This window comes from Nerophis lumbriciformis, linkage group LG32 (assembly GCF_033978685.3).
Source record: "Nerophis lumbriciformis linkage group LG32, RoL_Nlum_v2.1, whole genome shotgun sequence".
Lineage (NCBI taxonomy): Eukaryota > Metazoa > Chordata > Actinopteri > Syngnathiformes > Syngnathidae > Nerophis > Nerophis lumbriciformis.
Window position 1 is genome coordinate 167,646 of NC_084579.2, and position 27,355 is coordinate 195,000.

Below are 27,355 nucleotides of genomic sequence, written 5' to 3' on the forward strand. Positions count from 1 at the left end.
GCTGCTTTAAGACATGCAGCTAACATCCATCCACAGTGTTTTAGCTACTTCTAAATCACTAATCCTGGTCTCCATGGCGACAAATAAGGTAAGTTTCTTACAAGTATCATTATCACTGGAGGACGAGGAATAGCTAAACATGCTTCACTACACACCGTAGGAGGATACAATAGCTCACCACCGTCACAATGTAAACAAATGCCATGGGTGGATCTACACCTGACATCCACTGTAATGATACCAAGTACAATAGCATAACTAGTTTATACTAATTTAATTATATCAATATTTTTCATGGTCACAAAATCTTTTTTCGTTTATTTAAAATGTATATTATGTTTATAAATATGTCATTAAATATGTCCCTGGACACATGAGGACTTTGAATATGACCAATGTATGATCCTGTAACTACTTGGTATCACATCCATACCTAAATGTGTGGTATCATCCAAAACTAATGTCAAGTATCAAAGAAGAGAAGAATAAAAAGAATAATAATAAGAATAATGAATGTAAACAAATGCCATGAGTGGATCGACATGTGACATCCACTGTAATGATACCAAGTACAATAGTGTATCTAGTCGATACTACTATCGATATTTTTTATCGGCACAAAATCTTCTTTCCTTTTTTTCAAATGTATATTATGTTTATAAAGTCAGTAAATATGTCCCTGGACACATGAGGACTTTGAATATGACCAATGTATGATCCTGTAACTACTTGGTATCACATCCATACCTAAATGTGTGGTATCATCCAAAACTAATGTCAAGTATCAAAGAAGAGAAGAATAAGTGATTATTACATTTGAACAGAAGTGTAGATAGAACATGTTAAAAGAGAGATTAACAATAAATGAACAAGTAGATTAATCATTCATTTTTACAGTTTGTCCCTCATAATGTGTATAAAATAATAGGTGTATAAATGACACAATATGTTACTGCATAGACTAATTAGGAGTCTTTGTTTGTTTACTTACTCTAGTATCCATCCATTTTCTACCACTTGTGCCGTTCGGGGTCGCGGAGCCTATATCAGTTGCATGCGGGCGGAAGGCGGGGTGCCCCCTGGACAAGTCGCCACCTCATCACAGGGCCAACACAGATAGACAACATTCACACACTAGGGACCATTCACTATTTAATTTAATGACTAAATGACAATAATAAACATATGTTTCATGTACACTAACATTTTTTTTGTTAAAAAAAAAAGACAATAATGACATTTTTTTTGTGGTCCCCTTTATTTAGAGAAATATCAAAGAATGGAAATACATTTAGGTACTGGTACGTAAAATTGGTAGCGGTATGGATTCCCAGGTGTTGGGATTGGGGCAGCCACAAAATGGAGGTGTGTAAACATGGCGACTGAGACCCGACTGACCAACCAATCCAACAGGAGCGAGATCTGCTGAAGACCTTCCGGATCCCGGTGGATACGTTCGTCACCTACGTGATGACGCTGGAGGACCATTACCATGCCAACGTGGCCTACCACAACAGCCTGCACGCTGCAGATGTCACTCAGTCCACACACGTGCTGCTGTCCACGCCCGCTCTCGATGTAAATCTTATACTTTTGGGTCACATGACCGCTTTGGCTTCTATTTAACGACTCACTAACTTGGATTTCATTTCAGGCCGTGTTCACAGATCTGGAGATTTTGGCTGCCTTGTTTGCTGCCGCCATCCACGATGTGGACCATCCAGGAGTGTCCAACCAGTTCCTCATCAACACCAGTGAGTGGACACACACACACACACACACACACACACACACACACACACACACACACACACACACACACACTAGAGATGCGCGGATAGGCAAATATTTCATCCGTAACCGCATCAGAAAGTCGTCAACCATCCGCCATCCACCCGATGTAACGTTTGATCAGAACTGCACCCGCCCGCCATCCGCCCGCACCCGCCCGTTATATCTAATATAGACGATGCAAGGCATTAGTGAGGCACCTGCCAACTACTCCGGTTTTCCCGTAATTCGTACGGTTTTCATCAACCTATTCCGGGTTACGTTGCAGTGATAAAAAATACGGTTTTTCATTAATTAAAAAAAAAAAAAAGGGTGAAAACTACGCGAATTGCACCTTGTGCAGACAAGATTTTTCGATCGGACACGGAGGAATTAGCGATGTAAAAGACCACTTTGGGACAAAAAAACACAAGTCTAATGCCGTTGCTAGCGATGCAAGTGGAAAACTTTCAACGTTTTTCGTCGCCCAAACAGATTCTTTGGATGTGATAAATGCCGAAGTTTTATTTACGGAGGCAATGATTGAGCATGGACTTCCAATCGCACTGGCTGATCACATGGGACAGTTAAATGTTTGTAATGCAACCTTTAAAAATCATTACGCGGTGATCGCGGTCCCAAAAATAAACTTTTCTTGCATGATAATGTCCAGAAAAATTCGCTTTATATTACTATAGAGTCCTTTTAACGAATGAGTTTGATGGTTTATCACAAACCTTAAATGAAAGAAGTCCTTTGTTCTCCTGCACCATGCATGCGCTTTGGCCTTGCTTCGTGTTTGGTGCGCAATCCTGTCGGCTGTATTTCACAGCACGACATACTGTTAAAAGTGTTTATACTATTTATGCTTTCAAGTCCAAGTTGAAGAAATCTTGTTAAATGTTGACAGCATAACTACCAAAATACAGAAGTATGTCCTTAATATTTTTGCAGTGCTATTTCTGTTGAAAAGTTAAAATGATTACATTAGAGATGTGATGTGCCACTTTTCAAGTGTCTGATGGCTTAAATTAATCTTCATTAATTTTTCATATTTTGAATTCTTTTGAAAGGCTTACAAAAAAACTACATTTGAATTGTAATTCCATGCTATTGACAGGACTATTAATTTTAATGAAGTTAGCTTACCATGTTTACAGTATGATAATTGTGATAGAAATGTGAATTTTAGGCACAGAATATTTTTTACAATTGAACAAGGCAGTAGATTATACAAGCTTGGACAGAAAGTTAATAATGACACCAATTTTTTTTTTAATGGAATTGTTTAGTACTGTTTTACCATTTGTTTACTGTAAAAAGTGTTTATACTTTCAATTAACAAATTGAAGTCTTGTGAAAGGTTGACAGGATAACTGGCATTAACTGTCAAAATAATTTCAAACTATTGAAGTTAGCTTACAGAATAAACATGTCAATCAACCCATATGATTTTTGCTGTAATATTTTTGTTTTGAAAAGTCACTGTGACTGATAGAAAAGTGATGGTTTTAGCAACATTTTAACCTGTCTGAATGCTAATAATCATTTTGCGTCGGGGGGCGAAGCCCTGAACCCTCCACCAGGACTTTGTCCTGGACCTACCGGGGCCTGCGGCCCTTGGACCCTGGCTACTAGGTTTTTCTGATTTCAAAAGTTGGCAGGTATGGTGAGGTTATAAAGCTTTTGCCTGTTAAAGAAAGGAGACTGATCCAATGCAGCACAGACTTTCGCGTGCCACGCTGTCACGACCCAGACGCACACCAGTGCGCAATCTCCAAGCGCGTCTCGCTGTATGGGCCCACGCTCCAGCGCCATCCATTTTCAGGGCTAGTTGATTCGGCAGGTGGGTTGTTACACACTCCTTAGCGGGTTCCGACTTCCATGGCCACCGTCCTGCTCTCTATATAAACCAGGGTGAGCCCCACCCCTTTCGTGAGCGCACTGCGCGCGGAGTGACCCCTGTTACGTGCCCCCGGCAACAGGGGTGGCGGGCAGGTAAGCTGCGCGGGCGGAGCGCGCGGAGTGACCCATGTTACGAGCCCCTGGCCACGGGGGTGGCGGGCAGGTAAGCCGCTTACCTGCTGCGCGTGACGCCGGCCGCGGCGAAGGCGGACGAGGCGGGGTGTCGGTGCGGTGGGCGCGGTGGTGACCCTGGACGTGCGTCGGGCCCTTCTCGCGGATCGCCTCAGCTACGGCTCCCGGTGGGGCCCTCTCGGGGGAAGGGGCCTCGGTCCCGGACCCCGGCGAGGCGTCCCTTCTCCGCTCCGTAAAAGTGTCCATCTCTTTTCTTTTTTTTTCTTCTGTTGTGGCATATGCTGCAGGTGCCTGCTCGTTTTTCGTATGTGGGTAACAACATTTAACTATGTATATATATTTCCCAATTGGTTTAACTGCCACCCGCAAAAAAATAAATAAAAAAATAAAAAAATATCTAATTAATCCGCCCGACCCGACCCGCGAGCGGATAAAATCTTATTTTTTTAAATTTCATCCGCCCGATCCGCGGATCATCCGCGGACTCCGCGGTTGTGCCCGCAAACCGCGCATCTCTAACACACACACACACCAAAGAGGAAGATAGCAGCAATGATGCAGCATCATTTTAAAGGCAGGTTGTTGTTCAGTGGTGGCACAAAGATTGGTAACAAGATGCAGATATTACAGACTTGTGGGGAAGAATAACTTTGATCATCTATTCAATCCCTGAATAGACTCTTTATATTATGATGTGATGTCTTTGGTGACAACTTACAACATTGTAATGAAAAAAAAACATTTCATTTTTTTATTTGTATGTATTTTATCTTTTTTTTTAAATCTATTTAGTATTAAAATTGAACAATAACTAGATGAGTCAATTCCTGAAGGAATTGCGTGTGAATGCTGAAGTTGAAGTGAAATGCTGACAGAATGTACAAACGTACGTACATTTTTAAACACCTTCATATTACTAAGTAACAAACATTGTCAACTCGGTAGGAAGCAGAGAAAGAATAATCAACCATTGATGACAGACAGATTAAACGCTTGCAATAAGAAGAATTCATTATTTAGAAAATGTATAGCACAAAGAACTACAGAGGCAGAAAAATAAGTACAAAAAGTATAAAAACAAGCTAACTAGCATACTACAAACCCCGTTTCCATATGAGTTGGGAAATTGTGTTAGATGTAAATATAAATGGAATACAATGATTTGCAAATCCTTTTCAACCCATATTCAATTGAATGCACTACAAAGACAACATATTTGATGTTTAAACTCATAAACTTTATTTATTTTTTTGCAAATAATAATTAACTTAGAATTTCATGACTGCAACACGTGCCAAAGTAGTTGGGAAAGGGCATGTTCACCACTGTGTTACATCACCTTATCTTTTAACAACACTCAATAAACGATTGGGAACTGAGGAAACTAATTGTTGAAGCTTTGAAAGTGGAATTATTTCCCATTCTTGTTTTATGTAGAGCTTCAGTCGTTCAACAGTCCGGGGTCTCCGCTGTCGTATTTTAGGCTTCATAATGCGCCACACATTTTCAATGGGAGACAGGTCTGGACTGCAGGCGGGCCAGGAAAGTACCCGCACTCTTTTTTTTACGAAGCCACACTGTTGTAACACGTGCTGAATGTGGCTTGGCATTGTCTTGCTGAAATAAGCAGGGGCGTCCATGAAAAAGACGGCGCTTAGATGGCAGCATATGTTGTTCCAAAAGCTGTATGTACCTTTCAGCATTAATGGTGCCTTCACAGATGTGTAAGTTACCCATGCCTTGGCCACTAATGCACCCCCATACCATCACACATGTTGCCTTTTGAACTTTGCGTCGATAACAGTCTGGATGGTTCGTTTCCCCTTTGGTACGGATGACACAATGTCGAATATTTCCAAAAACAATTTGAAATGTGGACTCGTCAGACCACAGAACACTTTTCCACTTTGCATGAGTCCATCTTAGATGATCTCGGGCCCAGAGAAGCCGGCGGCGTTTCTGGGTGTTGTTGATAAATGGCTTTGGCTTTGCATAGTAGAGCTTTAACTTGCACTTACAAGATGTAGCGACCAACTGTATTTAGTGACAGTGGTTTTCTGGAGTGTTTCTGAGCCCATGTGGTGATATCCTTTAGAGATTGATGTGGGTTTTGGATACAGTGCCGTCTGAGGGATGGAAGGTCACGGTCATTCAATGTTGGTTTCCGGCCATGCCGCTTACGTGGAGTGATTTCTCCACATTCTCTGAACCTTTTGATGATATTATGGAGCGTAGATGTTGAAATCCCTCAATTTCTTGCAATTGCACTTTGAGAAACGTTGTTCTTAAACTGTTTGACTATTTGCTCACGCAGTTGTGGACAAAAGGGTGTACCTCGCCCCATCCTTTCTTGTGAAAGACTGAGCACTTTTTGGGAAGCTGTTTTTATAGCCAATCATGGCACCCACCTGTTCCCAATTAGCCTGCACACCTGTGGGAGGCGCAAACTGTCAGCCTGGCTTCCGTCAGTCTACCCCAGGGCAGCTGTGGCTACAAATGTAGCTTACCACCACCACCAGGTGTGAATGAATGATGGCCTCCCACTTCTCTGTGAGTGCTTTGAGTATCTAATAATAGAAAAGCGCAATATAAAATCTAATCCATTATTACTATTATTATTAAACGCAGCTTCCATGAAATGCTCAGTCATTCACAAACAAGGACGGGGCGAGGGTCACCACTTTGTCAACAAATGCCTGAGCAAATTGTTTAAGAACAACATTTCTCAACAAGGAATTTAGGGATTTCACCATCTACGCTGCGTAATATCATCAAAAGGTTCAGAGAATGTGGAGAAATCACTGCACGTAAGCCATGATATTACACACCTTGGATCCCTCAGGCGGTACAGCATCAACAAGCAACATCAGTGTGTAAAGGATATCACCACATGGGCTCAGGAACACTTCAAAAAGCCACTGTCAGTAACTACAGTTGGTCGCTACATCTGTAAGTGCAAGTTAAAACTCTACTATGCAAAGCCAAAGCCATTTATCAACAACACCCAGAAACGCTTCGCTGGGCCCGAGCTCATCTAAGATGGACTGATGCAAAGTAGAAAAGTGTTCTGTGGTCTGACGAGTCCACATTTCATATTGTTTTTGGAAACTGTGGACCAAAGAGGAAAAGAACCATCTGGACTGCTCTAGGGTGAAAGTGTAAAAGGCAGCATGTGTGATGGTATGGGGGTGTATTAGTGGCCAAGACATGGGTAACTTACACATCTGTGAAGGCACCATTAATGCTGAAAGGTACATACAGCTTTTGGAGCAACATATGTTGCCATCCAAGCAACATTATCATAATCAACGTTATCATGGACGCCCCTGCTTATTTCAGCAAGACAATGCCAAGCCAGGTGTTACAACAGCGTGGCTTCATAGTAAAAGAGTGCGGGTACTAGACTGGCCTGCCTGTAGTCCAGACATTGAAAATGTGTGAAGGCTAAAATATGAGAAGGGAGACTGTTGAACAACTTAAGCTGTACATCAAGCAAGAATGGGAAAGAATTCCACTTCAAAAATGTGTCTCCTCAGTTCCTAAACCTTTACTGAGTGTTGTTAAAAGGAAAGGCCATGTAACACACTGGTAAAAATGCCTTTTTTGCAATGTGTTGCTGCCATGATTATTTATTTGTTTCTCAGTGTGAACATGAAATATCTTGTCTTTGCAGTCTATTCAATTGAATATAAGTTGAAAAGGATTTGTTGTATTCTCTTTTTATTGACCATTTACACAAGGTGACAACTTCACTGCTTTTGGGGTTTTGTATGATATGAATGGGATTCTTGTAATCTTCACTGATTGGCTGGAGCAAATCACATGATTTGACACTAATCATCCTGGTAATTGTGTGCCTGTGGCAGACTCAGAACTCGCCCTGATGTACAACGACGAGTCGGTGCTGGAGAACCACCACCTGGCCGTGGGCTTCAAGCTGCTCCATGAGGACAACTGTGACATCTTCCAGAACCTCAGCAAGCGGCAGAGACAAAGCTTGAGGAAACTGGTCATTGACATGGTGAGTTGTACCTCAACTTCTCATTTACCCTCAATTAACTGAAACTGGTCATTGACATGGTGAGTTGGACTCTTATTAGACCTCAACTTCTCATTTACCCTCAATTAACTGAAACTGGTCATTGACATGGTGAGTTGGACCCTTATTAGACCTCAACTTCTCATTTACCCGCAATTAACTGAAACTGGTTATTGACATGGTGAGTTGGACTATTATTAGACCTCAACTTCTCATTTACCCTCAATTAACTGAAACTGGTCATTGACATGGTGAGTTGGACTCTTATTAGACCTCAACTTCTCATTTACCCTCAATTAACTGAAACTGGTCATTGACATGGTGAGTTGTACCCTTATTAGACCTCAACATCTCATTTACCCTCAATTAACTGAAACTGGTCATTGGCATGGTGAGTTGGACCCTTATTAGACCTCAACTTCTCATTTACCCTCAATTAACTGAAACTGGTCATTGACATGGTGAGTTGGACCCTTATTAGACCTCAACTTCTCATTTACCCTCAATTAACTTAAACTGGTCATTGACATGGTGAGTTAGACTCTTATTAGACCTCAACTTCTCATTTACCCACAATTAACTGAAACTGGTCATTGACATGGTAAGTTGTACCCTTATTAGACCTGAACTTCTCATTTACCCTCAATTAACTGAAACTGGTCATTGACATGGTGAGTTGGACTCTTATTAGACCTCAACTTCTCATTTACCCTCAATTAACTGAAACTGGTCATTGACATGGTGAGTTGGACTCTTATTAGACCTCAACTTCTCATTTACCCTCAATTACCGGTAACTGAAACTGGTCATTGACATGGTAAGTTGGACTCTTATTAGACCTCAACTTCTCATTTACCCTCAATTAACTGAAACTGGTCATTGACATGGTGAGTTGGACTCTTATTAGACCTCAACTTCTCATTTACCCTCAATTAACTGAAACTGGTCATTGACATGGTGAGTTGGACTCTTATTAGACCTCAACTTCTCATTTACCCTCAATTAACTGAAACTGGTCATTGACATGGTGAGTTGGACTCTTATTAGACCTCAACTTCTCATTTGACCCTCAATGCCGACTGCAGGTCCTGGCCACAGACATGTCCAAACACATGAGCCTGCTGGCAGACCTCAAGACCATGGTTGAGACCAAGAAAGTGACCAGCTCGGGGGTTCTGCTGCTAGACCACTACACGGATCGGATACAGGTGAGAGGAGGAGGAAACATCTAGAATTTGAAAAACTAGAATTTGTATATTGAAGCAAATTTCCCCATAAGAAACAATGTAAACATGAATAATTGGTTCCAGCCTCAACACAAATCCATATTTCAGTAAAAGCTTGAACAGAATATGAAGCGTTAACCAGTACTACCTGTTAGCAAATAAGTAACCAGTACTGCAAGTTAGCAAACAAGTAACCAGTACTGCATGTTAGCAAACAAGTAACCAGTACTGCATGTTAGCAAACAAGTAACCAGTACTGCATGTTAGCAAACAAGTAACCAGTACTGCATGTTAGCAAATAAGAGGCAAAGGCTCAGCCATCAATTTGATAAGAAAACAACTCACTGAGCGGTCCTCATTAGCAGCTGCCCTGCCGACACACACACAGTCACTAGCACTGTGGTGCACCAAGTTGGACATCACAAAATACTTTAAAAGTTGCTACAATGATTAGGAATAAAATATAAAATACACTTCACCTCATCAGTTAATGTTCTTGGCGTGCTGCAGAAGATTCAGAAGTACTTTATTAATCCCTAGCTAAATGTAGCTAAAATAAGAGAAATAGTAGTGAAAGAAGATAAACTATTTATTTTCTTTTAGCTACTATTTATCTTCTTTAGCAACTATTTGTCTTATTTTAGCTACTGTTTATCTTCATTTCGCTACTGTTTCTCTTCTCTTACCTTCTTTTAGCTACCATGTCTCTTCTTTTAGCTACTACTTCTCTTCATTCAGCTACTCTCTCTCTTAATTTAGCGACTTTTTCTTGTATTTTAGCTACTATTTCTCTTATTTTGTATCTCCGTATAGCTACTATTTCGCTTTTTCTAGCAATTTTTAGCTACTATTTATTTTATTTCAGCTACTTTTGGCTACTATGTCTCTTCTTTTAGCTACTAGTTCTCTTCTTTAGCTCCTATTTCTCATCTTTTAGCTACTAGTTCTCTTCTTTAGCTTTTATTTCTCTTCTTTTAGCTGCTATTTCTCTTCTTTTAGCTAGTGTTTCTCTTCATTTAGCTACCATTTCTCTCCATTTAGCTACTATTTCTCTTCTCTTACCTTCTGTTTGTTACTATGCCTCTTCTTTTAGCTACTACGTTTCTTCATTTAGCTACTCTTCCTCTTAATTTAGCTACTACTACTCTTCATTTAGCTTCTTATAGCTACCATTTCTCTTCTTTTAGCTCCTATTTCTCTTTTAGCTACTATGTATCTTCTTTTAGCTACTACTTCTCTTCATTAGCTACTCTTTCTCTTAATTTAGTTACTATTTCTCTTCTTTTAGCTACTATTTCTCCTCTTTTAGCTCCTATTTCTCTTTTAGCTGCTATTTCTCTTCTTTTAGTTGCTATTTATCTTCTTTTAGCTAGTGTTTCTCTTCATTTAGCTACCATTTCTTTCCATTTAGCTACTATTGCTCTTCTCTTACCTTCTGTTTGCTACTATGCCTCTTCTTTTAGCTACTACTTCTTTTCATTTAGCTTCTTATAGCTACAAGCTAAAAGAAGAGACATAGTAGCCAAAAGTAGCTGAAATAAAATAAATAGTAGCTAAAACTTGCTAGAAGAAGCGAAAAAGCAGCTATACGGAGATACAAAATAAGAGAAATAGAAACTATTTACCTTCTTTTAGCTACTATTTATCTTCTTTAGCAACTACTTGTCTTATTTTAGGTACTGTTTCTCTTCATTTCGCTACTGTTTCTCTTCTCTTACCTTCTTTTAGCTACCTTGTCTCTTCTTTTAGCTACTACTACTCTTCATTCAGCTACTCTTTCTCTTAATTTAGCTACTTTTTCTTGTATTTTAGCTACTATTTCTCTTATTTTGTATCTCCGTATAGCTACTATTTCGCTTCTTCTAACAATTTTTAGCTACTATTTATTTTTATTTCAGCTACTTTTGGCTATGTCTCTTCTTTTAGCTACTAGTTCTCTTCTTTAGCTCCTATTTCTCATCTTTTAGCTACTAGTTCTCTTCTTTAGCTTCTATTTCTCTTCTTTTAGCTTCTATTTCTCTTCTTTTAGCTAGTGTTTCTCTTCATTTAGCTACCATTTCTCTTCATTTAGCTACTATTTCTCTTCTCTTACCTTCTGTTTGTTACTATGCCTCTTCTTTTAGCTACTACGTTTCTTCATTTAGCTACTCTTCCTCTTAATTTAGCTACTACTTCTCTTCATTTAGCTTTTTATAGCTACCATTTCTCTTCTTTTAGCTACTATTTTTCTTTTAGCTACTATGTATCTTCTTTTAGCTACTACTTCTCTTCATTAGTTACTCTTTCTCTTAATTTAGTTACTATTTCTCTTCTTTTAGCTACTATTTCTCCTCTTTTAGCTCCCATTTCTCTTTTAGCTGCTATTTCTCCTCTTTTAGCTGCTATTTCTCTTCTTTTAGCTACGGGTTCTATTCATTTAGCTACCATTTATTTCCATTTAGCTACTATTGCTCTTCTCTTACCTTCTGTTTGCTACTATGCCTCTTCTTTTAGCTACTACCTCTCTTCATTTAGCTTCTTATAGCTACAAGCTAAAAGAAGAGACATAGTAGCCAAAAGTAGCTGAAATAAAATAAATAGTAGCTAAAACTTGCTAGAAGAAGCGAAATAGTAGCTATACAGAGATACAAAATAAGAGAAATAGTAGTGAAAGAAGAGAAACTATTTACCTTCTTTTAGCTACTATTTATCTTCTTTAGCAACTACTTGTCTTATTTTAGCTACTGTTTCTCTTCATTTCGCTACTGTTTCTCTTCTCTTACCTTCTTTTAGCTACCATGTCTCTTCTTTTAGCTACTACTTCTCTTCATTCAGCTATTCTTTTTCTCAATTTAGCTACTTTTTCTTGTATTTTAGCTACTATTTCTCTTATTTTGTATCTCCGTATAGCTACTATTTCGCTTCTTCTAGCAATTTTTAGCTACTATTTATTTTATTTCAGCTACTTTTGGCTACTATGTCTCTTCTTTTAGCTACTAGTTCTCTTCTTTAGCTTCTATTTCTCTTCTTTTAGCTTCTATTTCTCTTCTTTTAGCTAGTGTTTCTCTTCATTTAGCTACCATTTCTTTCCATTTAGCTACTATTTCTCTTCTCTTACCTTCTGTTTGTTACTATGCCTCTTCTTTTAGCTACTACGTTTCTTCATTTAGCTACTCTTCCTCTTAATTTAGCTACTACTTCTCTTCATTTAGCTTCTTATAGCTACCATTTCTCTTCTTTTAGCTCCTATTTCTCTTTTAGCTACAATGTATCTTCTTTTAGCTACTACTTCTCTTCATTAGCTACTCTTTCTCTTAATTTAGTTACTATTTCTCTTCTTTTAGCTACTATGTCTCCTCTTTTAGTTCCTATTTCTCTTTTAGCTGCTATTTCTCTTCTTTTAGCTACTATTGCTCTTCTCTTACCTTCTGTTTGCTACTATGCCTCTTCTTTTAGCTACTACTTCTTTTCATTTAGCTTCATATAGCTACAAGCTAAAAGAAGAGACATATTAGCCAAAAGTAGCTGAAATAAAATAAATAGTAGCTAAAACTTGCTAGAAGAAGCGAAATAGTAGCTATACGGAGATACAAAATAAGAGAAATAGTAGTGAAAGAAGAGAAACTATTTATCTTCTTTTAGCTACTATTTATCTTCTTTAGCAACTATTTGTCTTATTTTAGCTACTGTTTCTCTTCATTTCGCTACTGTTCCTCTTCTCTTACCTTCTTTTAGCTACCATGTCTCTTCTTTTAGCTACTACTTCTCTTCATTCAGCTACTCTCTCTCTTAATTTAGCGACTTTTTCTTGTATTTTAGCTACTATTTCTCTTATTTTGTATCTCCGTATACCTACTATTTCGCTTCTTCTAGCAATTTTTAGCTACTATTTATTTTATTTCAGCTACTTTTGGCTACTATGTCTCTTCTTTTAGCTACTAGTTCTCTTCTTTAGCTTCTATTTCTCTTCTTTTAGCTGCTATTTCTCTTCTTTTAGCTAGTGTTTCTCTTTATTTAGCTACCATTTCTCTCCATTTAGCTACTATTTCTCTTCTCTTACCTTCTGTTTGTTACTATGCCTCTTCTTTTAGCTACTATGTTTCTTCATTTAGCTACTCTTCCTCTTAATTTAGCTACTACTTCTCTTCATTTAGCTTCTTATAACTACCATTTCTCTTCTTTTAGCTCCTATTTCTCTTTTAGCTACTATGTATCTTCTTTTAGCTACTACTTCTCTTCATTAGCTACTCTTTCTCTTAATTTAGTTACTATTTCTCTTCTTTTAGCTACTATTTCTCCTCTTTTAGCTCCCATTTCTCTTTTAGCTGCTATTTCTCCTCTTTTAGCTGCTATTTCTCTTCTTTTAGCTACTGTTTCTCCTCATTTAGCTACCATTTCTTTCCATTTAGCTACTATTGCTCTTCTCTTACCTTCTGTTTGCTACTATGCCTCTTCTTTTAGCTACTACTTCTCTTCATTTAGCGTCTTATAGCTACAAGCTAAAAGAAGAGACATAGTAGCCAAAAGTAGCTGAAATAAAATAAATAGTAGCTAAAACTTGCTAGAAGAAGCGAAATAGTAGCTATACAGAGATACAAAATAAGAAAAATAGTAGTGAAAGAAGAGAAACTATTTACCTTCTTTTAGCTACTATTTATCTTCTTTAAAAACTACTTGTCTTATTTTAGCTACTGTTTCTCTTCATTTCGCTACTGTTTCTCTTCTCTTACCTTCTTTTAGCTACCATGTCTCTTCTTTTAGCTACTACTTCTCTTCATTCAGCTATTCTTTCTCTCAATTTAGCTACTTTTTCTTGTATTTTAGCTACTATTTCTCTTATTTTGTATCTCCGTATAGCTACTATTTCGCTTCTTCTAGCAATTTTTAGCTACTATTTATTTTATTTCAGCTACTTTTGGCTACTATGTCTCTTCTTTTAGCTACTAGTTCTCTTCTTTAGCTTCTATTTCTCTTCTTTTAGCTTCTATTTCTCTTCTTTTAGCTAGTGTTTCTCTTCATTTAGCTACCATTTCTCTCCATTTAGCTACTATTTCTCTTCTCTTACCTTCTGTTTGTTACTATGCCTCTTCTTTTAGCTACTATGTTTCTTCATTTAGCTACTCTTCCTCTTAATTTAGCTACTACTTCTCTTCATTTAGCTTCTTATAGCTACCATTTCTCTTCTTTTAGCTCCTATTTCTCTTTTAGCTACAATGTATCTTCTTTTAGCTACTACTTCTCTTCATTAGCTACTCTTTCTCTTAATTTAGTTACTATTTCTCTTCTTTTAGCTACTATTTCTCCTCTTTTATCTCCTATTTCTCTTTTAGCTGCTATTTATCTTCTTTTAGCTACTGTTTCTCTTCATTTAGCTACCAATTCTTTCCATTTAGCTACTATTGCTCTTCTCTTACCTTCTGTTTGCTACTATGCCTCTTCTTTTAGCTACTACTTCTCTTCATTTAGCTTCTTATAGCTACCATTTCTCTTCTTTTAGCTCCTATTTCTCTTTTAGCTACTATGTATCTTCTTTTAGCTACTACTTCTCTTCATTAGCTACTCTTTCTCTTAATTTAGTTACTATTTCTCTTCTTTTAGCTAGTATTTCTCCTCTTTTAGCTCCTATTTCTCTTTTAGCTGCTATTTATCTTCTTTTAGCTACTGTTTCTCTTCATTTAGCTACCAATTCTTTCCATTTAGCTACTATTGCTCTTCTCTTACCTTCTGTTTGCTGCTATGCCTCTTCTTTTAGCTACTACTTCTCTTCATTTAGCTTCTTATAGCTACCATTTCTCTTCTTTTAGCTCCTATTTCTCTTTTAGCTACTATGTATCTTCTTTTAGCTACTACTTCTCTTCATTAGCTACTCTTTCTCTTAATTTAGTTACTATTTCTCTTCTTTTAGCTACTATTTCTCCTCTTTTAGCTCCTATTTCTCTTTTAGCTGCTATTTATCTTCTTTTAGCTACTGTTTCTCTTCATTTAGCTACCATTGCTATTCTCTTACCTTCTGTTTGCTACTATGCCTCTTCTTTTAGCTACTACTTCTCTTCATTTAGCTTCTTATAGCTACAAGCTAAAAGAAGAGACATAGTAGCCAAAAGTAGCTGAAATAAAATAAATAGTAGCTAAAACTTGCTAGAAGAAGCGAAATAGTAGCTATACAGAGATACAAAATAAGAGAAATAGTAGTGAAAGAAGAGAAACTATTTACCTTCTTTTAGCTACTATTTATCTTCTTTAGCAACTACTTGTCTTATTTTAGCTACTGTTTCTCTTCATTTCGCTACTGTTTCTCTTCTCTTACCTTCTTTTAGCTACCATGTCTCTTCTTTTAGCTACTACTTCTCTTCATTCAGCTATTCTTTTTCTCAATTTAGCTACTTTTTCTTGTATTTTAGCTACTATTTCTCTTATTTTGTATCTCCGTATAGCTACTATTTCGCTTCTTCTAGCAATTTTTAGCTACTATTTATTTTATTTCAGCTACTTTTGGCTACTATGTCTCTTCTTTTAGCTACTAGTTCTCTTCTTTAGCTTCTATTTCTCTTCTTTTAGCTTCTATTTCTCTTCTTTTAGCTAGTGTTTCTCTTCATTTAGCTACCATTTCTTTCCATTTAGCTACTATTTCTCTTCTCTTACCTTCTGTTTGTTACTATGCCTCTTCTTTTAGCTACTACGTTTCTTCATTTAGCTACTCTTCCTCTTAATTTAGCTACTACTTCTCTTCATTTAGCTTCTTATAGCTACCATTTCTCTTCTTTTAGCTCCTATTTCTCTTTTAGCTACAATGTATCTTCTTTTAGCTACTACTTCTCTTCATTAGCTACTCTTTCTCTTAATTTAGTTACTATTTCTCTTCTTTTAGCTACTATGTCTCCTCTTTTAGTTCCTATTTCTCTTTTAGCTGCTATTTCTCTTCTTTTAGCTACTATTGCTCTTCTCTTACCTTCTGTTTGCTACTATGCCTCTTCTTTTAGCTACTACTTCTTTTCATTTAGCTTCATATAGCTACAAGCTAAAAGAAGAGACATATTAGCCAAAAGTAGCTGAAATAAAATAAATAGTAGCTAAAACTTGCTAGAAGAAGCGAAATAGTAGCTATACGGAGATACAAAATAAGAGAAATAGTAGTGAAAGAAGAGAAACTATTTATCTTCTTTTAGCTACTATTTATCTTCTTTAGCAACTATTTGTCTTATTTTAGCTACTGTTTCTCTTCATTTCGCTACTGTTCCTCTTCTCTTACCTTCTTTTAGCTACCATGTCTCTTCTTTTAGCTACTACTTCTCTTCATTCAGCTACTCTCTCTCTTAATTTAGCGACTTTTTCTTGTATTTTAGCTACTATTTCTCTTATTTTGTATCTCCGTATACCTACTATTTCGCTTCTTCTAGCAATTTTTAGCTACTATTTATTTTATTTCAGCTACTTTTGGCTACTATGTCTCTTCTTTTAGCTACTAGTTCTCTTCTTTAGCTTCTATTTCTCTTCTTTTAGCTGCTATTTCTCTTCTTTTAGCTAGTGTTTCTCTTTATTTAGCTACCATTTCTCTCCATTTAGCTACTATTTCTCTTCTCTTACCTTCTGTTTGTTACTATGCCTCTTCTTTTAGCTACTATGTTTCTTCATTTAGCTGCTCTTCCTCTTAATTTAGCTACTACTTCTCTTCATTTAGCTTCTTATAACTACCATTTCTCTTCTTTTAGCTCCTATTTCTCTTTTAGCTACTATGTATCTTCTTTTAGCTACTACTTCTCTTCATTAGCTACTCTTTCTCTTAATTTAGTTACTATTTCTCTTCTTTTAGCTACTATTTCTCCTCTTTTAGCTCCCATTTCTCTTTTAGCTGCTATTTCTCCTCTTTTAGCTGCTATTTCTCTTCTTTTAGCTACTGTTTCTCCTCATTTAGCTACCATTTCTTTCCATTTAGCTACTATTGCTCTTCTCTTACCTTCTGTTTGCTACTATGCCTCTTCTTTTAGCTACTACTTCTCTTCATTTAGCGTCTTATAGCTACAAGCTAAAAGAAGAGACATAGTAGCCAAAAGTAGCTGAAATAAAATAAATAGTAGCTAAAACTTGCTAGAAGAAGCGAAATAGTAGCTATACAGAGATACAAAATAAGAAAAATAGTAGTGAAAGAAGAGAAACTATTTACCTTCTTTTAGCTACTATTTATCTTCTTTAAAAACTACTTGTCTTATTTTAGCTACTGTTTCTCTTCATTTCGCTACTGTTTCTCTTCTCTTACCTTCTTTTAGCTACCATGTCTCTTCTTTTAGCTACTACTTCTCTTCATTCAGCTATTCTTTCTCTCAATTTAGCTACTTTTTCTTGTATTTTAGCTACTATTTCTCTTATTTTGTATCTCCGTATAGCTACTATTTCGCTTCTTCTAGCAATTTTTAGCTACTATTTATTTTATTTCAGCTACTTTTGGCTACTATGTCTCTTCTTTTAGCTACTAGTTCTCTTCTTTAGCTTCTATTTCTCTTCTTTTAGCTTCTATTTCTCTTCTTTTAGCTAGTGTTTCTCTTCATTTAGCTACCATTTCTCTCCATTTAGCTACTATTTCTCTTCTCTTACCTTCTGTTTGTTACTATGCCTCTTCTTTTAGCTACTATGTTTCTTCATTTAGCTACTCTTCCTCTTAATTTAGCTACTACTTCTCTTCATTTAGCTTCTTATAGCTACCATTTCTCTTCTTTTAGCTCCTATTTCTCTTTTAGCTACAATGTATCTTCTTTTAGCTACTACTTCTCTTCATTAGCTACTCTTTCTCTTAATTTAGTTACTATTTCTCTTCTTTTAGCTACTATTTCTCCTCTTTTATCTCCTATTTCTCTTTTAGCTGCTATTTATCTTCTTTTAGCTACTGTTTCTCTTCATTTAGCTACCAATTCTTTCCATTTAGCTACTATTGCTCTTCTCTTACCTTCTGTTTGCTACTATGCCTCTTCTTTTAGCTACTACTTCTCTTCATTTAGCTTCTTATAGCTACCATTTCTCTTCTTTTAGCTCCTATTTCTCTTTTAGCTACTATGTATCTTCTTTTAGCTACTACTTCTCTTCATTAGCTACTCTTTCTCTTAATTTAGTTACTATTTCTCTTCTTTTAGCTAGTATTTCTCCTCTTTTAGCTCCTATTTCTCTTTTAGCTGCTATTTATCTTCTTTTAGCTACTGTTTCTCTTCATTTAGCTACCAATTCTTTCCATTTAGCTACTATTGCTCTTCTCTTACCTTCTGTTTGCTGCTATGCCTCCTCTTTTAGCTACTACTTCTCTTCATTTAGCTTCTTATAGCTACCATTTCTCTTCTTTTAGCTCCTATTTCTCTTTTAGCTACTATGTATCTTCTTTTAGCTACTACTTCTCTTCATTAGCTACTCTTTCTCTTAATTTAGTTACTATTTCTCTTCTTTTAGCTACTATTTCTCCTCTTTTAGCTCCTATTTCTCTTTTAGCTGCTATTTATCTTCTTTTAGCTACTGTTTCTCTTCATTTAGCTACCATTGCTATTCTCTTACCTTCTGTTTGCTACTATGCCTCTTCTTTTAGCTACTACTTCTCTTCATTTAGCTTCTTATAGCTACAAGCTAAAAGAAGAGACATAGTAGCCAAAAGTAGCTGAAATAAAATAAATAGTAGCTAAAACTTGCTAGAAGAAGCGAAATAGTAGCTATACAGAGATACAAAATAAGAGAAATAGTAGTGAAAGAAGAGAAACTATTTACCTTCTTTTAGCTACTATTTATCTTCTTTAGCAACTACTTGTCTTATTTTAGCTACTGTTTCTCTTCATTTCGCTACTGTTTCTCTTCTCTTACCTTCTTTTAGCTACCATGTCTCTTCTTTTAGCTACTACTTCTCTTCATTCAGCTATTCTTTTTCTCAATTTAGCTACTTTTTCTTGTATTTTAGCTACTATTTCTCTTATTTTGTATCTCCGTATAGCTACTATTTCGCTTCTTCTAGCAATTTTTAGCTACTATTTATTTTATTTCAGCTACTTTTGGCTACTATGTCTCTTCTTTTAGCTACTAGTTCTCTTCTTTAGCTTCTATTTCTCTTCTTTTAGCTTCTATTTCTCTTCTTTTAGCTAGTGTTTCTCTTCATTTAGCTACCATTTCTTTCCATTTAGCTACTATTTCTCTTCTCTTACCTTCTGTTTGTTACTATGCCTCTTCTTTTAGCTACTACGTTTCTTCATTTAGCTACTCTTCCTCTTAATTTAGCTACTACTTCTCTTCATTTAGCTTCTTATAGCTACCATTTCTCTTCTTTTAGCTCCTATTTCTCTTTTAGCTACAATGTATCTTCTTTTAGCTACTACTTCTCTTCATTAGCTACTCTTTCTCTTAATTTAGTTACTATTTCTCTTCTTTTAGCTACTATGTCTCCTCTTTTAGTTCCTATTTCTCTTTTAGCTGCTATTTCTCTTCTTTTAGCTACTATTGCTCTTCTCTTACCTTCTGTTTGCTACTATGCCTCTTCTTTTAGCTACTACTTCTTTTCATTTAGCTTCATATAGCTACAAGCTAAAAGAAGAGACATATTAGCCAAAAGTAGCTGAAATAAAATAAATAGTAGCTAAAACTTGCTAGAAGAAGCGAAATAGTAGCTATACGGAGATACAAAATAAGAGAAATAGTAGTGAAAGAAGAGAAACTATTTATCTTCTTTTAGCTACTATTTATCTTCTTTAGCAACTATTTGTCTTATTTTAGCTACTGTTTCTCTTCATTTCGCTACTGTTCCTCTTCTCTTACCTTCTTTTAGCTACCATGTCTCTTCTTTTAGCTACTACTTCTCTTCATTCAGCTACTCTCTCTCTTAATTTAGCGACTTTTTCTTGTATTTTAGCTACTATTTCTCTTATTTTGTATCTCCGTATACCTACTATTTCGCTTCTTCTAGCAATTTTTAGCTACTATTTATTTTATTTCAGCTACTTTTGGCTACTATGTCTCTTCTTTTAGCTACTAGTTCTCTTCTTTAGCTTCTATTTCTCTTCTTTTAGCTGCTATTTCTCTTCTTTTAGCTAGTGTTTCTCTTTATTTAGCTACCATTTCTCTCCATTTAGCTACTATTTCTCTTCTCTTACCTTCTGTTTGTTACTATGCCTCTTCTTTTAGCTACTATGTTTCTTCATTTAGCTACTCTTCCTCTTAATTTAGCTACTACTTCTCTTCATTTAGCTTCTTATAACTACCATTTCTCTTCTTTTAGCTCCTATTTCTCTTTTAGCTACTATGTATCTTCTTTTAGCTACTACTTCTCTTCATTAGCTACTCTTTCTCTTAATTTAGTTACTATTTCTCTTCTTTTAGCTACTATTTCTCCTCTTTTAGCTCCCATTTCTCTTTTAGCTGCTATTTCTCCTCTTTTAGCTGCTATTTCTCTTCTTTTAGCTACTGTTTCTCCTCATTTAGCTACCATTTCTTTCCATTTAGCTACTATTGCTCTTCTCTTACCTTCTGTTTGCTACTATGCCTCTTCTTTTAGCTACTACTTCTCTTCATTTAGCGTCTTATAGCTACAAGCTAAAAGAAGAGACATAGTAGCCAAAAGTAGCTGAAATAAAATAAATAGTAGCTAAAACTTGCTAGAAGAAGCGAAATAGTAGCTATACAGAGATACAAAATAAGAAAAATAGTAGTGAAAGAAGAGAAACTATTTACCTTCTTTTAGCTACTATTTATCTTCTTTAAAAACTACTTGTCTTATTTTAGCTACTGTTTCTCTTCATTTCGCTACTGTTTCTCTTCTCTTACCTTCTTTTAGCTACCATGTCTCTTCTTTTAGCTACTACTTCTCTTCATTCAGCTATTCTTTCTCTCAATTTAGCTACTTTTTCTTGTATTTTAGCTACTATTTCTCTTATTTTGTATCTCCGTATAGCTACTATTTCGCTTCTTCTAGCAATTTTTAGCTACTATTTATTTTATTTCAGCTACTTTTGGCTACTATGTCTCTTCTTTTAGCTACTAGTTCTCTTCTTTAGCTTCTATTTCTCTTCTTTTAGCTTCTATTTCTCTTCTTTTAGCTAGTGTTTCTCTTCATTTAGCTACCATTTCTCTCCATTTAGCTACTATTTCTCTTCTCTTACCTTCTGTTTGTTACTATGCCTCTTCTTTTAGCTACTATGTTTCTTCATTTAGCTACTCTTCCTCTTAATTTAGCTACTACTTCTCTTCATTTAGCTTCTTATAGCTACCATTTCTCTTCTTTTAGCTCCTATTTCTCTTTTAGCTACAATGTATCTTCTTTTAGCTACTACTTCTCTTCATTAGCTACTCTTTCTCTTAATTTAGTTACTATTTCTCTTCTTTTAGCTACTATTTCTCCTCTTTTATCTCCTATTTCTCTTTTAGCTGCTATTTATCTTCTTTTAGCTACTGTTTCTCTTCATTTAGCTACCAATTCTTTCCATTTAGCTACTATTGCTCTTCTCTTACCTTCTGTTTGCTACTATGCCTCTTCTTTTAGCTACTACTTCTCTTCATTTAGCTTCTTATAGCTACCATTTCTCTTCTTTTAGCTCCTATTTCTCTTTTAGCTACTATGTATCTTCTTTTAGCTACTACTTCTCTTCATTAGCTACTCTTTCTCTTAATTTAGTTACTATTTCTCTTCTTTTAGCTAGTATTTCTCCTCTTTTAGCTCCTATTTCTCTTTTAGCTGCTATTTATCTTCTTTTAGCTACTGTTTCTCTTCATTTAGCTACCAATTCTTTCCATTTAGCTACTATTGCTCTTCTCTTACCTTCTGTTTGCTGCTATGCCTCTTCTTTTAGCTACTACTTCTCTTCATTTAGCTTCTTATAGCTACCATTTCTCTTCTTTTAGCTCCTATTTCTCTTTTAGCTACTATGTATCTTCTTTTAGCTACTACTTCTCTTCATTAGCTACTCTTTCTCTTAATTTAGTTACTATTTCTCTTCTTTTAGCTACTATTTCTCCTCTTTTAGCTCCTATTTCTCTTTTAGCTGCTATTTATCTTCTTTTAGCTACTGTTTCTCTTCATTTAGCTACCATTGCTATTCTCTTACCTTCTGTTTGCTACTATGCCTCTTCTTTTAGCTACTACTTCTCTTCATTTAGCTTCTTATAGCTACAAGCTAAAAGAAGAGACATAGTAGCCAAAAGTAGCTGAAATAAAATAAATAGTAGCTAAAACTTGCTAGAAGAAGCGAAATAGTAGCTATATGAAGATACAAAATAAGAGAAATAGTAGCTAAAATACAAGAAACAGTAGCTAAATTAAGTGAGAGTAGCTAAATGAAGAGAAGTAGTAGCTTAAAGAAGAGACATGGTAGCTAAAAGAAGGTAAGAGAAGAGAAACAGTAATGAAAGTAAAATAAATAGTAGCTACATGAAGAGAAACAGTAGCTAAAATAAGAGAAAAAGTAGCTAAAGAAGATCAATAGTAACTAAAAGAAGATAGTTTCTCTTCTTTAGCTACTATTTCTCTTTTTTTAGCTACTTTTAGCAGACTAATTAGGAATCTTTGTTTGTTTACATAATTTTACAGTTTTTTTACTGAATGGGACACCCAAAATGTACATGAAAATAAAGAAAGTGGGATTTACAATATTAACTATGAACAATAAAACAGTGAATATTAACAACATCTTTTACTTCTCAGACCAGCCCCTCCATAGTTGTGTATCTTTTACAATCAAGCAAAACACAACAAACAAACAAGTGTAATAAACAGCTACAATATGATATATTATCATGTGTTTGTGACACATGTGTCTGCTCTGAAAACACTCTGCTTTGTTCCTGGTCTGAGCTGCTGTGGCCTAGATTACTGTAATAACTCCTAGAACACTCTAAAGTGCACATTTCAACCATTCAAATACTTTCTATAGTTCAAGACTTAGTCATTTAAAAACATGACTGCACATCATAATGGCAAATACACTTTCCATCTTAAAGGTGTAGCAAAACGATGTAGAAGGTCCGGCGGGCCGGTTTAAAAATCCCTATATTGCCCAGGTGTGCTGTAAAGCAAGATAATGCTGCAAATGGTAAAAGCAAGTGTGTGTGCAGGTGCTGAGGAACATGGTGCATTGTGCAGACCTCAGCAACCCCACCAAGCCCCTGGCAGTCTACCGCCAGTGGACGGAGAGAATCATGGAGGAGTTCTTCAGGCAAGGAGACAAGGAGAGGGAGCGAGGGATGGAGATTAGTCCCATGTGTGACAAGCACACCGCCTCTGTGGAGAAGAGTCAGGTCAATCTTCATCATACACATACATACCCCCTGTCTGTCTGTCTGTCTGTCTGTCTGTCTGTCTGTCTGTGTGTGTGGTACGTTAATAGTGTTTTTTTAAATACACTTGCTGCTCAATGCATGGAAACAGGAGTTCAGGATGACCAGAGGTCCTCTTATCCCTTTAAAAATAACACTGAAAAGTCAGAATGTTCCAAAAATAAAGTCGGAATTTAAACAAAACTACAAAAAAAAAGGTCTTAAAAACTGGAAGTGTCACCAAAAAAAGGTCATATTTTTTGGCAACAATTTAGAAGTTTTATTAAAAGTATATTAAAATGAGGCTGAGATTGAGAGAGCGTTACAAGAATAACGTTTCAAAAAGCAAACTCTTTAGACAAAATGTGTCACAAGAAAATAAAGTCCTGTTAAGATGTTATGAGACTAAAAGGTGTCATTTTCATTATTCAGAGTCATACAAACTCAAATTGTAATAAAGAAATGTATGAAATAAACTTGTTTTATTATTAGAATCTTTTTTTTTTTTAATTGTACCATAATAAATTGTGTCATTTAAATAATTCAAAGTAAGACAAACTACAAATTTAAAGACATTATTTTATAAAATACATTGTTTTATTATAATCTTACAAGGTTGAGGTTGCCATTTTAAAATGTACCCACCCCAAAAAAAAATGTTTTGACAAATTTTTTTAAATATAAGAGTAAACGTCATTTTAATCACTAAAAGTGAAAAACAATCAATTAAATAAAATATATATGTTATAAAAAGTTGTTTTGCATTGTTAGAAAACAACTCACTGAACGGTCCTCATTAGCAGCTGCCCTGCCGACACACACACAGTCACTAGCACTGTGGTGCACCAAGTTGGACATCAGAAAATACTTTAAAAGTTGCTACAATGACTAGGAATAAAATATAAAATACACTTCACCTCATCAGTTAATGTTCTTGGCGTGCTGCAGAAGATTCAGAAGTACTTTATTAATCCCTAGCTAAATGTAGCTAAAATAAGAGAAATAGTAGCTAAAGAAGAGAAACTATTTATCTTCTTTTAGCTACTATTGATCTTCTTTAGCAACTATTTGTCTTATTTTAGCTACTGTTTCTCTTCATTTCGCTACTGTTTCTCTTCTCTTACCTTCTTTTAGCTACCATGTATCTTCTTTTAGCTACTACTTCTCTTCATTCAGCTACTCTTTCTCTTCATTTAGCTACTTTTTCTTGTATTTTAGCTACTATTTCTCTTATTTTGTATCTCCGTATAGCTACTATTTCGCTTCTTCTAGCAATTTTTAGCTACTATTTATTTTTATTTCAGCTACTTTTGGCTACTATGTCTCTTCTTTTAGCTACTAGTTCTCTTCTTTAGCTCCTATTTCTCATCTTTTAGCTACTAGTTCTCTTCTTTAGCTTCTATTCAAAAAAAGGTCATATTTTTTGGCAACAATTTAGAAGTTTTATTAAAAGTATATTAAAATGAGGCTGAGATTGAGAGAGCGTTACAAGAATAACGTTTCAAAAAGCAAACTCTTTAGACAAAATGTGTCACAAGAAAATAAAGTCCTGTTAAAATGTTATGAGACTAAAAGGTGCCATTTTCATTATTCAGAGTCATACAAACTCAAATTGTAATAAAGAAATGTATGAAATAAACTTGTTTTATTATTAGAATCTTTTTTTTGAAAAATTGTACCATAATAAATTGTGTCAAAGTAAAGACAAACTACAAATTTAAAGACATTATTTTATAAAATACATTTTTTTATTATAATCTTACAAGGTTGATGTTGCCATTTTAAAATGTACCCACCCCAAAAAAAAATGTTTTGACAAATTTTTTTAAATATAAGAGTAAACGTCATTTTAATCACTAAAAGTGAAAAACAATCAATTAAATAAAATATATATGTTATAAAAAGTTGTTTTCCATTGTTAGAAAATGTATTACAATAATGTTGACTAAAAGGGGTCATTTTATTTATTAAAATAAATATGTATAAAGTTCCATTTTCTTAACTAGTATTTTACTCTTTTTTTTTAAATGCTGTTTTACAAAGTCGATTTGTAAAAAAAACAAATTTTTAAAATATAAGAGTAAACGTCATTTTAATCACTAAAAGTGAAAAACAATCAATTAAATAAAATATATGTTATAAAAAGTTGTTTTGCATTGTTAGAAAATTTATTACAATAATGTTGACTAAAAGGAGTAATTTATTTATTAAAATAAATATGTATAAAGTTCCATTTTTTTAACTAGTATTTTACTTTTAAAAAAATGCTGTTTTACAAAGTCGATTTGTAAAAAATAAATAAAAAAATTGTATTTTTGATCAAAAACAAACAAAAAAAAAAGTGTAGTAACTTTGCAACTTTTTTGTTCAAAGTTTTTATAGTTTTAAAAACATTGAGGTTATAATCGTGGTAAAATGTTATGCGATTGAAAGGTGTCATTTTAATTATTCAGAGTCAAATTGAAAGAAAAGCATGTATGAAATAGAAAAAGTATATGTTGCTTTTACAACAATGTTGATTAAAAGGAGTCCTTTTATTTATTATGAAAAAGAATATCAAAAATTGCTTAAAATAAATGTAGGCTTTTTTTAAACTTGTAATTTTACTAACAACAAATGCAGAGGTAAAAAAAATTATAATAATTTGTTTTTTGTTTTTTAATCAAAAACAAAAAAAAAAGTGTAGTAACTTTGCAACCTTTTTGTGTACATATTTTAAAAACAATAATGTTATTTTGGGGAAAAAATAAATAATGGAATAAAGTCAGTAGAACAAAGTCCTCATTTCCATCCCTCTTGACCTGGTGCAGGTGGGCTTCATCGACTACATCGTCCACCCTCTGTGGGAGACTTGGGGGGACCTGGTGCACCCCGACGCCCAGGACATCTTGGACACCCTGGAGGACAACAGGGACTGGTACCAGAGCACCATCCCGCAGAGCCCCTCGCCTCCTCCCGTGGGCCAGGACAAGGATCTCAACGCCTGCACGGACAAGTTCCAGTTCCAGCTCACCCTGGAGGACCAGCAGGGGGACCGGGACCACGCCAAGGCCTGCCCCAACCACGTGGAGGAGGGCGAGCGCAGCCAAGGCCAGGGAAGCAAGGAGGAGGAGGTCCTGGCGGAGGAGGAGGAGGACATCATAGAGGAGGAGGACGAAGAGGTGGCCATGGAGGAGGAGGAGCAGGAGGAGGAGCTTAAAGGCGAGGACTCCAAAAAGGAGAGACTTTCTGACACCAGTCCTGTAGAGGAGGAGGAGGAGGAGGAGGATTCTTCTTCACAAGCCGAAGACACATGAGTGGAGAAGCAAGATGACAGTACAGACCTTTAAATGTTGATCACACAGCAACTGTAGACGGTGTAGCACTCTGGCACAGGAAGTCAACAACACCCCGTGCAGTCATGCATGCGGTATATGCAGAATGCTTGCAGTACCACCCTCCACCACCGCGGGCCGCTCTTCCCCTGCAACGTTTGACCGTGGCACCATTGTTTTGTGTGGAAAAAGCCATCTTTTAACGGAGCGCTCGCTCGCTCGCTCACTATTAGTAATCCACGCTCAGTAGGAACTCCGCAGGAAGGAAGCGGGCGACTTTATTCCATTTGTTTTTTTTCCATTTCTGTCGGAAAAAAGAAAATGAGGGAAACGCGCGGACGCTGGCGGGGCCGCTGGGGTCGCCGTACCCCCTTTATGGGATGACCCCGTACCCCCTTTATGAGATGACCCCGTACCCCCTTTATGAGATGACCCCGTACCCCCTTTACCAGATGGCTCTGTGCCTTTTGTGACTCACCACGGTGAAGCAATGCATTGTGGGACTGGGGACTTTTGTCTATACGTGTGTGGTGCCTTTTGTTTTCTCATTTGTCAAGCTCTAGTGGCGTGTGTGTGTGTGTGTGTGTGTGTGTGTGTGTGTGTGTGTGTGTGTGTGTGTGTGTGTGTGTGTGTGTGTGTGTGTGTGTGTGTGTGTGTGTGTGTGTGTGTTTGAAGCTCTTTTAAGTCTTCCTTTGTTGCTCCTCTGCAGAGGTGGGGCCGCAGAGCAA

The 27,355-nt window shown here is 36.0% G+C and overlaps 1 pseudogene; it reads left to right on the forward strand.

Moving 5' to 3' along the window:
- LOC133620070 (3',5'-cyclic-AMP phosphodiesterase 4C-like) overlaps positions 1-27,355 on the forward strand; it is a 195,186-nt pseudogene that overhangs the window by 167,097 nt on the left and 734 nt on the right.